General features: G+C 47.2%; 1 protein-coding gene and 1 long non-coding RNA gene across 3 annotated transcripts in view; one reads left to right on the forward strand and one right to left on the reverse strand.

Annotated features, from left to right (window-relative positions):
- FTO (FTO alpha-ketoglutarate dependent dioxygenase) overlaps nt 1-10,238 on the reverse strand; it is a 387,711-nt gene that overhangs the window by 34,588 nt on the left and 342,885 nt on the right. The gene's annotated exons all lie outside the window — the stretch shown is intronic.
- LOC113595250 (uncharacterized) overlaps nt 746-10,238 on the forward strand; it is a 16,246-nt gene continuing 6,753 nt past the window's right edge. The window contains exons 1-2 of the long non-coding RNA XR_008293907.1: nt 746-975; nt 1,115-1,236. This is a non-coding gene — a long non-coding RNA (uncharacterized LOC113595250). The remainder of the gene's footprint in view (nt 976-1,114; nt 1,237-10,238) is intronic.

Genomic DNA, 10,238 nt, shown 5'->3' on the forward strand with positions numbered 1-10,238 from the left:
ACATGTTACATCAATATTTTTGATTCCCTCGATGGTCCTGCACTAGGTACTGGTTTAAAGAGACATCAATCTGTGATGTCAGCATTTATCTAATGAACCTTCAAAAATCAATGTCCAGGATGGCCTGTTACATGCAGGCACCCAATTTGTCCACTCTCCTAGCCTTACTGGCTCAACCTACGGCCATATAATAACAGCAGACGTGGACTCAAGTGGCCAGGTGGGATGGGTAGGCCAGAAGAGGCTGAGAATACACAGTCGGTCTCCACCCGGGCCACTCAGACGCGATACAGGGACGAAACAAGGAAGCCAAGATACCCTCCTGAACTTTCAAGGGGCCTCCCAGCTCCAGACATGCCCATCCGAAAACGATCTGCTTCTTCAACATCACCCCCCTCAAAACGTATCTTGCCCTCGCGTAGTTGCCTGACAGGATTTTGGTCGCCTTCCTGACAGCTATGGTAATTTCCTGCTTTTTGGGTTACTCGACTGGGATTCCCATTTAGCTCCACTCAACAGGAGGCCCATGCTTAGTTCTCTCCTTGTTAGTGTTTATGCTCAACTCATCCTCACCCTTCTGGTAAGAGGGCTCCTTGACACTGATATCTTGACACCCTCGCAGGCAGAAGAGAGGGCCTAAGTTTGTCTCACTTCTTTTTGCCTCTTTAAAATAAATTGGCCTGTACTGGCTGCCATGAGGCTGAGTTATTTCAAGTGCATTACTCAGGGTGACAGGTATGCCATTCACTATGCCCGTATTGGGTCTGCCTTCTAATCTCTGCTTTCATTCACGGTGGTTCTATCTATCTCTCTTGACCGCCAGAGTCAGTCCTGGGAGTGGTGTGAGGCTCGGACAGTTGTAAGACGTGTTGTGTGGGCTGAATTAGCTGTTGTACAATTCCTGTCTATCTCATTGAATACAGCTTTCAGCGGCCCCTCGTGCCAAGTTTGAGTCCAATTAAACTACAATGAAAGGTACCATGATTTCATTTGCTTGGATTGTCACATTTCAGAAGTTCAGTAGCCTGCAAAATGTTCGCTGTCTCTCATTAAAGCCAGTCCCGGCAACTGTGTAAAGGCTCTAATTTAGCTGCTTTTTATACTCTGCTTTCAGCCCTGAAGATGGCTGCCTGCAGGGAAGAATCCTAACGCGACCCGAGATATCGGAAAGCGTTTCTGACCACACAAATGGAAAAGGCTCAAGAATAGCAAAACTGACTCTACAACAGAAATAAGGTAATATTCTAAAAGGCTCTTGTTACTTTGTCTGGCGTTGCTCTGGAAGAAGTCTTGCTGGAGGAAGGAGGGGTGTGTGTGCGTGTCTGTGCATGTGCCTGTGTTCGGGGGAGGGGTACGTCCTATGCTAAAGAATTATCAGTACGGTGATCCTATTTTCAGAACCATAACGAAAGTAGATGTACACTTAAAAATGAATTGCCTTTAATCGAAGAGTGCTATATGAAATCAGGTTGGTCCTGGAAATCTGACATGGATTAGACACTGGATAGATCTTAATTGAGTCCCAGTTGGGCTTACAGAGAAAGAAAAAAAATCACCATTCTGTGGACTGTGACTATGCTAATTCCCATTACGGCTCCGGTTTGATGAGGAAATTGCTATACAGATGCCAGCAATGTCAATTACCATTTACTTACTGTTTACGAGATGCCAGGCAGGATGTTATGAGCTTACATACACTGTGCCATTTAATCCTCTTGATAACCCATTTTCCAGACAAGCAGACTGAGGTACCGAGAAAGTTAAGTCACTTGCTTGTAAAGTCATGGCTGGTGAAAGAAAGAACTGAGAATCGAACCCGGGCCTGTCTGATTCCAAAGCCCTTCTTCCTAACCATTTGCACTCAGGTTTCGGGGGCGAAGGCTAGTGCAGTCCCCGGGGGCTTCACAAAATAAAAACTGGCAGGCGCACCGCGACAGGGGCGATGTCTGTCCCGCTTCTCTCCGAGTGGAGATTAGCACGGCAGTGAGTCAATCTCCACCTCGGCTAATGCATTCACTTTGGAGGTCAGGGATCTTCTGGAGAATTCCAATCCATCTACTAACTTTTCCATTTTCAAAAATAACGCTTGTGAATAGGGTTGGTTTTTTTTTTTTTCCTAATTACAAAAGAAAATTTAGAGAATTGTGGAAATGCCCAAAGAAGACAAAATAAATAACCCACGACCCCACTGCCCATATATAATCATTCTTGGTGCAGATTCTCTATTGCCTTTTTTTTTTTTTTTTTGGCCTATAAAACTTAGGATTTATTTGCTCTGAGCTTGGTGTTTTTCTCAATGAGTATGCAAATCCACCTAGACTACGTGTTGTGTCCTTCCTATGGATAAATGTGATTATGATCACTGGATTAGGTTGGCTGCTCCCTGAATGTTAAACCTCGGGTTCTTTTAAATGTGCTGTTGTCTCAACTGACTCCATGGAGGCAAAACATGGAACTTTTTTTAAGGCCCAGGTGCTGAGAACAGTCCCAGCTGGCTGAGAACCGGAGGTCAAAGAGGCCCTGGGTCTGGCTGAGTGTGTCAAACTCTGAATCCCAGAAGCTTAAAATGTAATCAGAGTTCCTCCTACCAGCTCAGGGACCCACGGATCTTCTAGTATTCCTTAAAAAAAAAAAAAAAAAAAAAAAGCCCAACATAAAACCGAAGAGATCAGTTTAATTATGTATGCGTAAGAAATAATCAAGATCAAAACATGCTTTCATTTTCTCGGGTAATTTTTTTTTTTTTTTTGAAACACGTATGGTGGACATTCTTGCTCGGAAGATGGAAATGATACCTCAGCCCGCAGCAGTCAAGGGTTTACAGAACTAGGGCTGCTGCTCTTTGCCTGGCCCCGGGAAGGGTGTGATGAACACAATCTGAAATCAATATCAGGGAACAGTTACTGCATCTCAATATTATTTGCCGAGATGGGCCACTGGAAGAGGAGTGGGAGAAGAGAGATATATGTCAATAGCTTTCACGAAGCACTCCACAGCCATGCACAAAGGGAGGTCAAATAACTATCAGCCGACCAATCCCCATTGTAAGTAGTAAAAATGATAAAATCAATATTATTAAATAAAAAGTTAGCACTGCTATTGAACTCTCTCATGATCTTAGCAGTGCCTGGCTGAAAATGAAGGAGGCTATTTTCCAATCTCTTTAGGGGCAAATGTTTAGGATCATAAACATTTGCAAAATGTAGGGGCAGATAGATCTTTCTCACGTAGAAGCGGAGCTGCGGGGGCGTGTGAACAATGGGGCCAGGTAACTGTCACCTCGCTAGAAAACAATGATCTTTCCCACCCAGGTGAACAGATATTTTGAGGGCTGCCAAAGACTACATCATTTAGAGCTGGACTTTGCCCCTCTGTCCTTCAGGGGGACAGAGGTTGGGCTGGCTCAGGGCTTTCCAGGAAAAGAGAAAAGGTCCTATTTGCTGTCCTTTCCAATCCTGAGATTTGGAAATGCACCGGGGGGGGGCGGAAATCACGGGAGAGAAAAGAAAGAAAAAGAAAAGGAAAAAAAAAAAAGAAGGAAGAAAACAAGGGCATTTCAATAGCAGAGAACTGACCTATTCTTGTCAGCCCAGAGGACTGTGGGGAGGCTTCTCAGAGCCAAGAACGCGTTCTTTGCTGCTGGCGTTGGGTGGTTAATTGTGCAAGCAGAAGGTAGCATATAGCAGGTATTGAAAAAGATAAATTTAGAATAAAGATAGTCCAGCCAAAAATTCCTATGAAAGCAGCAAGCTCCAGTTATATCTGGAGGAGGAAGGAAAAAAAAAAAGAAGGATGTGTAAAACTGAGTGACAGCCCATGGGCAAGACTGCATTTGCTGCTCTGACCTGCATTTAAACACAGAGCTGCTTAGCCTTTTGAACACCTAAAGTTGGCTCCCTTGTTTGCATTTCATAGAAACTACTATAGAAAGTAAACAAGGACCTTTGGTGAATTATTTAGCATACAAATAAACCAGCAAAGAAGGCTAAGTAGGCCTATATGAACTAACTGGATTGAAATATTCATCTGTAAATAACCCTCCAATCTGGTACTTTCACGTACAAATACTACATGGAACATTAGACACAACTAGCTTCTAGGGATATTTAGGCTCACTAGAGAGCAATTTTTATGTCTGCTGGCATCTGTGGGTAGTGATATGGACTGACTGTTAATATAACCAACATAAAATTTATGTGAGCACTCACTGAAATAGCAACACACTGTCAGACAGCTGGTGGCTGATGCAGAGCACATGCGGATTTTATATGCACTGCGTAAACTAACCTTTGCAATAAAGATTTAGCAGGTTTATTAGTTTAGGAAATCGCTATAATTAAGGATAATTCATAATGGCCGCTTATCCACTCTCCAGCAATAGCTAGCTTAATTTAGGCTCCATTTCTTGGAGCCATAAATAAGTGAGCTGCTATCTTCTGCACAGATGTGGCATTCAACCTGTTCGTGTTGGCTGGTGTTTGCTTGTGTTTTAATCAAAAGCATTAGTAGATAAGACTATAAAAAGCACCGGGTTTGAAATAAATTAGCAAGAAATGCATAGGCAAAGTCTTTTTTTTTCAACTACCCCCCCCCACAAAAAAAAGAAAAAAAAAAAAAGAAAAAAAGAAAGTAACCTCTCCCTCCAGAGGTAAAACAATTAAAAATAAATAATCCTTTTAAATGTATTAAAGGAACTTTCATTTACAAACCCAAGGAGAGAGAATGTGACAGAGCAATACCATTAATGAAGGCCAAAGAAATACGAGTGTGACCTCTCTACAGTATTTCCATTTAACTGTGCATGTAATTAAAGGCTGACCTTTGCAAATGCACCACACGCTGACGGGTGGCAGCTTCCCCTGTGATCCAAGCACGGGCTTCGGGGACGGGAGGTTTTCAGAGCGCAGTCGCCTGCCTTCAGTGTCTGCTCTCTGTCCCCACTGACAGGGACACCTTGCCTGTTGGTCCTTAGCAACACCTGACACTCTTCTTCCGTACATCCACTCCATCTTTGGATACAGCCTGTGCACCTGGCACACACTCAGGCCATGAGTCAGCAAAAGGCAAGGCGTCCCAGAAGGTGGGTCTAGATCGTCAGCATCTCCGATGCCGGCTGGGTGGTGAGCATGCCCTACGTGTGGGGCCCTCTGCTAAGCCCTCCCTGGCCTGGTCCGAAGAGCCAGCCGAGGGAGACCTTCCCTTCTGGAGATCTCCCCCAGAAAGCTACAGCTGGCTGTCATGGGGATTTGGAGTCATATAAAGGGGGAGGCTATACAGAGACTTAAGAGTAGCTTTGTTCTTGAGATTTTCTTGACTGTGGAGTTAATCCTGGTGTAATGGAAAGGGTGTTGGTCTAAGAGTCAGAAGGTCTGGGCTACATTTCCCAGCTGTGTCACTCAACATCTGCTGTGACCCCAAGAGAACGAGTCAGCCTCCCTAAGCTTCAGCCTCCCGGCTTACAAAGTGGGACACCATCCCCTGTCCCATCTAGTGCACACGGACTGCTCTGAGGACTCAGGGACACGGTGCCCACAAAGTCTCCCGGGACAGCAAAAATGCCATGGTGAATTCTAGCCCAGCCACTTGGCGGGGGTCGGGGGGGGGGGTTCTCCACCCCTGAGATCCCCCACTGTGAAATGGGGCCACTGCTATCTGCCAGTGAAGAAGATAAAGAGAAATAACATGTGCAAAAGTCCACTCGAAAGGGCACTACTGGGTAAGTCACCTGAGCCAGGTGTCCTCCTGGGAGTTTCAAGCGCTGCTTGTTGCTGGCCCACGGGATGGGTTCCAAATACACCAAAGGTCCTCACAACCCCTCAGACCAGAGGCGGATGGTGAGGAGGACTGGCGGGGGGGGGGGGGGGGTGGGGGGGAGGTGCTGAAGGAACGCCATGCATTGATGGGCACGATGCCAAATGAGCTGGGAACATGAATTTTTAAAAATTGTTATCTTATTACCAAAATAATTTTTCCATCCCTGGGGGAGTATTAAAGGCAGCTCAGTTTTCTCTCTGAATAGTGTGACCCGGTGAACAAAGGGAGAGCCGGTGACAAGGATCAGTGAAACGCTACAGAAGACATGTCTCTCCCAAGGCACTCTCGTTGAGAAGGTGGGTTTGGTGCCGAGACGGAGGGAAGCGGCATCATGGGACACTTGTTTCATGGACAAGGGCTGCTGCGCAGGGAACTGACCACAAAGTTGGTCAGTGCTCGCAGAATGGCAGCAAATGAGCAGCCAAGGACGACGGAAAGAGTAACTGTGACAAGTGTTAGCACATCTCAGCTCTCCCTGGCGTCGGTGCCCCTTGCCTGCGGTGCCCCCCTCACATCGCAGCCAAGCCATGGGGCAGGTGGGCAGGAGCCGGGCAACTTCTGGGACAGCCTGTGCGGATCAAAGTGAGGACATGTGCAGCCGGGCGAGGCCCCTGGCTCGCATTTTGTCGCAAAGGCCCTGGGAAGCGGTGTGACCTCAGCTCCCAAGTTAATAAAAACGGCCACAGGGCTCCGGTCAGCCACCTGAGCGCCAGTCTCTGGCACGCTTACCTGTAGCCCCGTGGTGGCAAGTGGCTCGCCCCCCGCCTTCTTGTTTTATCCCCATGCAGGCCTATTTAATCAGGTGTGCACTCGAGAGATTTATATCCCCTGGAGAAAGTGATCTTGGCAAAATAAAAATCTAATGCTGTGGGTTGTAAAATAGGGCTGGATCCAGAATGGGGTAGCAAGTGGGGTCAGGCAATGGGTTGGCCCTTCCCCATTCCAGCGTTCCGACTGAGAGTATTAGCCCGAAATGAGGAACATATTTATCAGGGAAATCTTTTATTCTTTTCAAATAGAGTTTCCTTTAGGAGTCAAAGTTCACAGGAACATTTACCTTGCTGGTGCACAAATTGACATATTTAATAAGGCTTCTGGAAATTCGGAATTTAAATCATGGTTAGAACGATAGGGTCAGACAGAACATGTCAAACCCAGAACCCAGGGTCAGAAAAAAAAAAAAAAAAAAGGTTTTCATTATTGCTGAATTACTCTAAAACATTCTTAGCCTCCAAAAATTCGAAACTAAAATACGGTATCTTAAAACCAACAAACAGGCCCCAGGATTTTCTCAAGAGACACAAAGTTGTGAGGACCTGCCTAGGCAGGGAAACACATGCTAAAGTACACAGCCCGCAAACAGAAGTCATGAGAGGAACAGGAGTTGTAAGAGTCTGAGCTACACAAAACCCTTTGCGGGAAACAGAGCTTCTCAAACACAAGTGCCCTGCGTTAAGATCCCAGAAGAAACATAAGCAGCTAAGTATAGTGGAGGGGGATTAAGTACACATCTACCTATGACAAAGGCAGGTAGCAAAGGAACACGACAAGAGGACTCATTCGAGGAAAAAAAAAAAAAGCTTAGCACTGTTATTTTTTTTTTTAATTATTACATTAAAAACCGAACAAGGACTTGGTAGATGATTCCCCACACCCTGCATGGAGCCAGCTTATTAATGCTAACAATCGTGGTCACTGTTCTAGAAAACATACTTGAATGTCGGTTTGCTTCCATTCCCACCTCCCGCTAACATGTGCTTCAGACATAGGACCCATCGTGCAGAAACGTCTGGGTCCTCGATACATTTAGGCTTATCCCGGGGGCCAAAATATTCTTTGTAGGTTAAAGAAAGCAGAGAGGTCTAAGTGGCTGTACAACATCTCAAGGCTTCTGTCCCAATCCCTGACAGGGACCGGAGGAGGCTTTACTCTTCGCCGTGATGCTTATTTTCACCTCATATCTGTTCCGTAACTTTCCAGGAATCTCCGAGAGCACAGCCAGGCATTCATGACCTCAAGAGTCATTCAAACAAAGCGTACTCTGCATGACATCAACAAGGAGATTCACGAGTGTAGAACACGGTGCTGTTTGGATCTCCGGCCCGGGGGGGGGGGGGGGGGGGGGGGGGAAGGGCAGATCCGCCTGGCACATGGCTCGTTTCTTCGAACGATGTCCCTCTGAATTTCTTTCCTTGAAGAAAAGCAGATTCCCAACCAGAAATAACAAACCTTTCCAACAGAAAAGATAAATACGAGGCCCCCTGCTTCCGTCTGCCCTTTGCCTGGTGCCTCTGACACTTAGGAGTAATATTTTGCTAACTATCAAAACTTGGATTCATTTCATTTGCAGATGGGGACCCCTATTGGTATGAAAAAAATCCCGGGGAAAATGAAAACTGAACACAGCCTTCCGAGCCAAACACCCTTGATCTTACCAATAAACACCCACCATTCCATTTCACAAGGAAAAACCGAGTTGAAATCCTTTCCCCCCTCCTTCACCAACACCCACCCCCCCAGGCCCAGGAAAGCCTGAGCGCCCCCCCCCCCCCGGAAGCCAGGCTCTGAAGATCCCCCCCTCGCGCACCCCGCGGGGGCGCGCTCGTGCACACGGCCGCTCTCCTCCAGCCGCCGGTGTCACTGGGGCTGTAGTCCATCTCTCTGCTGACACATCTCCGTGTTGGGCAGGGTTTCCAATCCTTCATGACTATCTATTTGTCACTGCAGGTGAGTGGTGGCACTCAGCCTGATCCCCAGCCACTTTCACAGTTACTTATCTGTCTTTATGGATTCATCCTGTGTGTCAAGCCAGCGCATAACAGCATTACTGTCAGGGTGACAAAACTGTCCCCAGAGTGCCACAAATGATTCTCTCTCCTTCTGGCTGCTAGCAGGGGAGACAGTGACACTGCCTCGCCTCCCTCATCCTTCTCCGGCCCCCAGCCCTGGTTCAGCACCTCCCCCTGCGCGGAGAGCTGGCTCCTGATGGGTTCGGGAAGAGCAGCCTTGCAGGGTCTCTAAAAATGAAGAAGAAAAAGGGGGCAGGGCCGGAGCACGGCTCGTCCTGCGAGGCGCCCAAGCTCTTGTCGCCCGCTGCTCGGAGGTGAGGCACCCGAGTGTTTAACACCTATCACTGAGGCAGCCAGGGAGTAAGTCCTCCCTCTCTTCAACTCCCAAGGCCTGTCACTTTCCCACCCTCCCAAGCACACGCACGATCCACAGGGAAGGGCCCGAAAAGGCCGTGAAGTGCCAAGCCCGTAAATCTGCACGGCAATGGCCAGCTTTTAACGCCGTCATTTCCAGAGCAGAAATATTAACTGGAACTAATAATCAATATTGATTGCAAGGCTGCGCCGGGTTTGCCAAACGATCTGCAATCATTTTCATGAGCCGACGGCTTCAAAAACAACATTTCTTTTGTGTCTTAAATGGAGCCCCCCGTTCCATTTTCCGCCACAGGCTTCCTTCCAAATGTAATTCTGACAGCAACGCGGTGCCTGTGGCCATGTTACTTGGAAGGAAGATTCCTGCGTTTCCTTTATTTTAATCCCACCGCGGCATGCCAAAACTAACGCGGCAAAAGAAACACTGAATTTTTATTGCCACCAGACACTTGCTTGAGGATCCCACGCTAAGGCATGCTAGCCCTAAACGAGGTCCACGATCGCTCCACTGGCCTGCCCGGAGTGACCTTCTAATGCCGCTCACAGTTTCACAGATCCCTCCAAAATCAAGGTCGGTGGAGGACAGCTCTGTTCACCAGGGCATCCGCGCTCTATGTGGGGGCTTCAGTAAGTGTCAGGAAAAGAGATAGTCAACAAGACACTCTACTCACCAGGTGGGGTCGGGGATGAAGTCTGGTTGGAAGGCTTTGCTTTCCCTTTGAAAGGTCAACCGAGATACAAGTGCCCGCACGCACACACACACACACACACACACACACACGCGCGCGCACACACATAAACACGCGCCAGTTCAGGCGTGCCTCAAACTCCGCTTTGTTCTTACCCTGATGAGCACTCACTGTCTGAGTTTTTTTAAATAGGTTCAATCTGATTTCTGACACTGGAAAAACAAACCTAAAAGCAATTTAGAAAACACCTGCCCGTGAAGTCAGATGGCAAAATATCTAAAGCTTCTCTCGAAATCTGTGACCTCAGAGGCTGACATGGTTTGATGGGAAATTTAATGTAATAGGCTGCGAAAGCCAAGAGGCCTGTTGTCAGCAATGAAGGCTGAAAGTTAGCAGAATTAATAACACTGTACAATGGAACAGCCCTCAAGGGACAAGGCTGCAGAACCAGGGCAGTGGGGAAAAATGACTTTTGAAGTCATTTCACTATGACATTCTGTCATCACTGCTAAACGGAAATAAAAAATCATCCGAATCACCACATGTTTCTTTGTGTGTCCTTCCCTTATCT

This window comes from Acinonyx jubatus, chromosome E2, assembly GCF_027475565.1.
Source record: "Acinonyx jubatus isolate Ajub_Pintada_27869175 chromosome E2, VMU_Ajub_asm_v1.0, whole genome shotgun sequence".
Lineage (NCBI taxonomy): Eukaryota > Metazoa > Chordata > Mammalia > Carnivora > Felidae > Acinonyx > Acinonyx jubatus.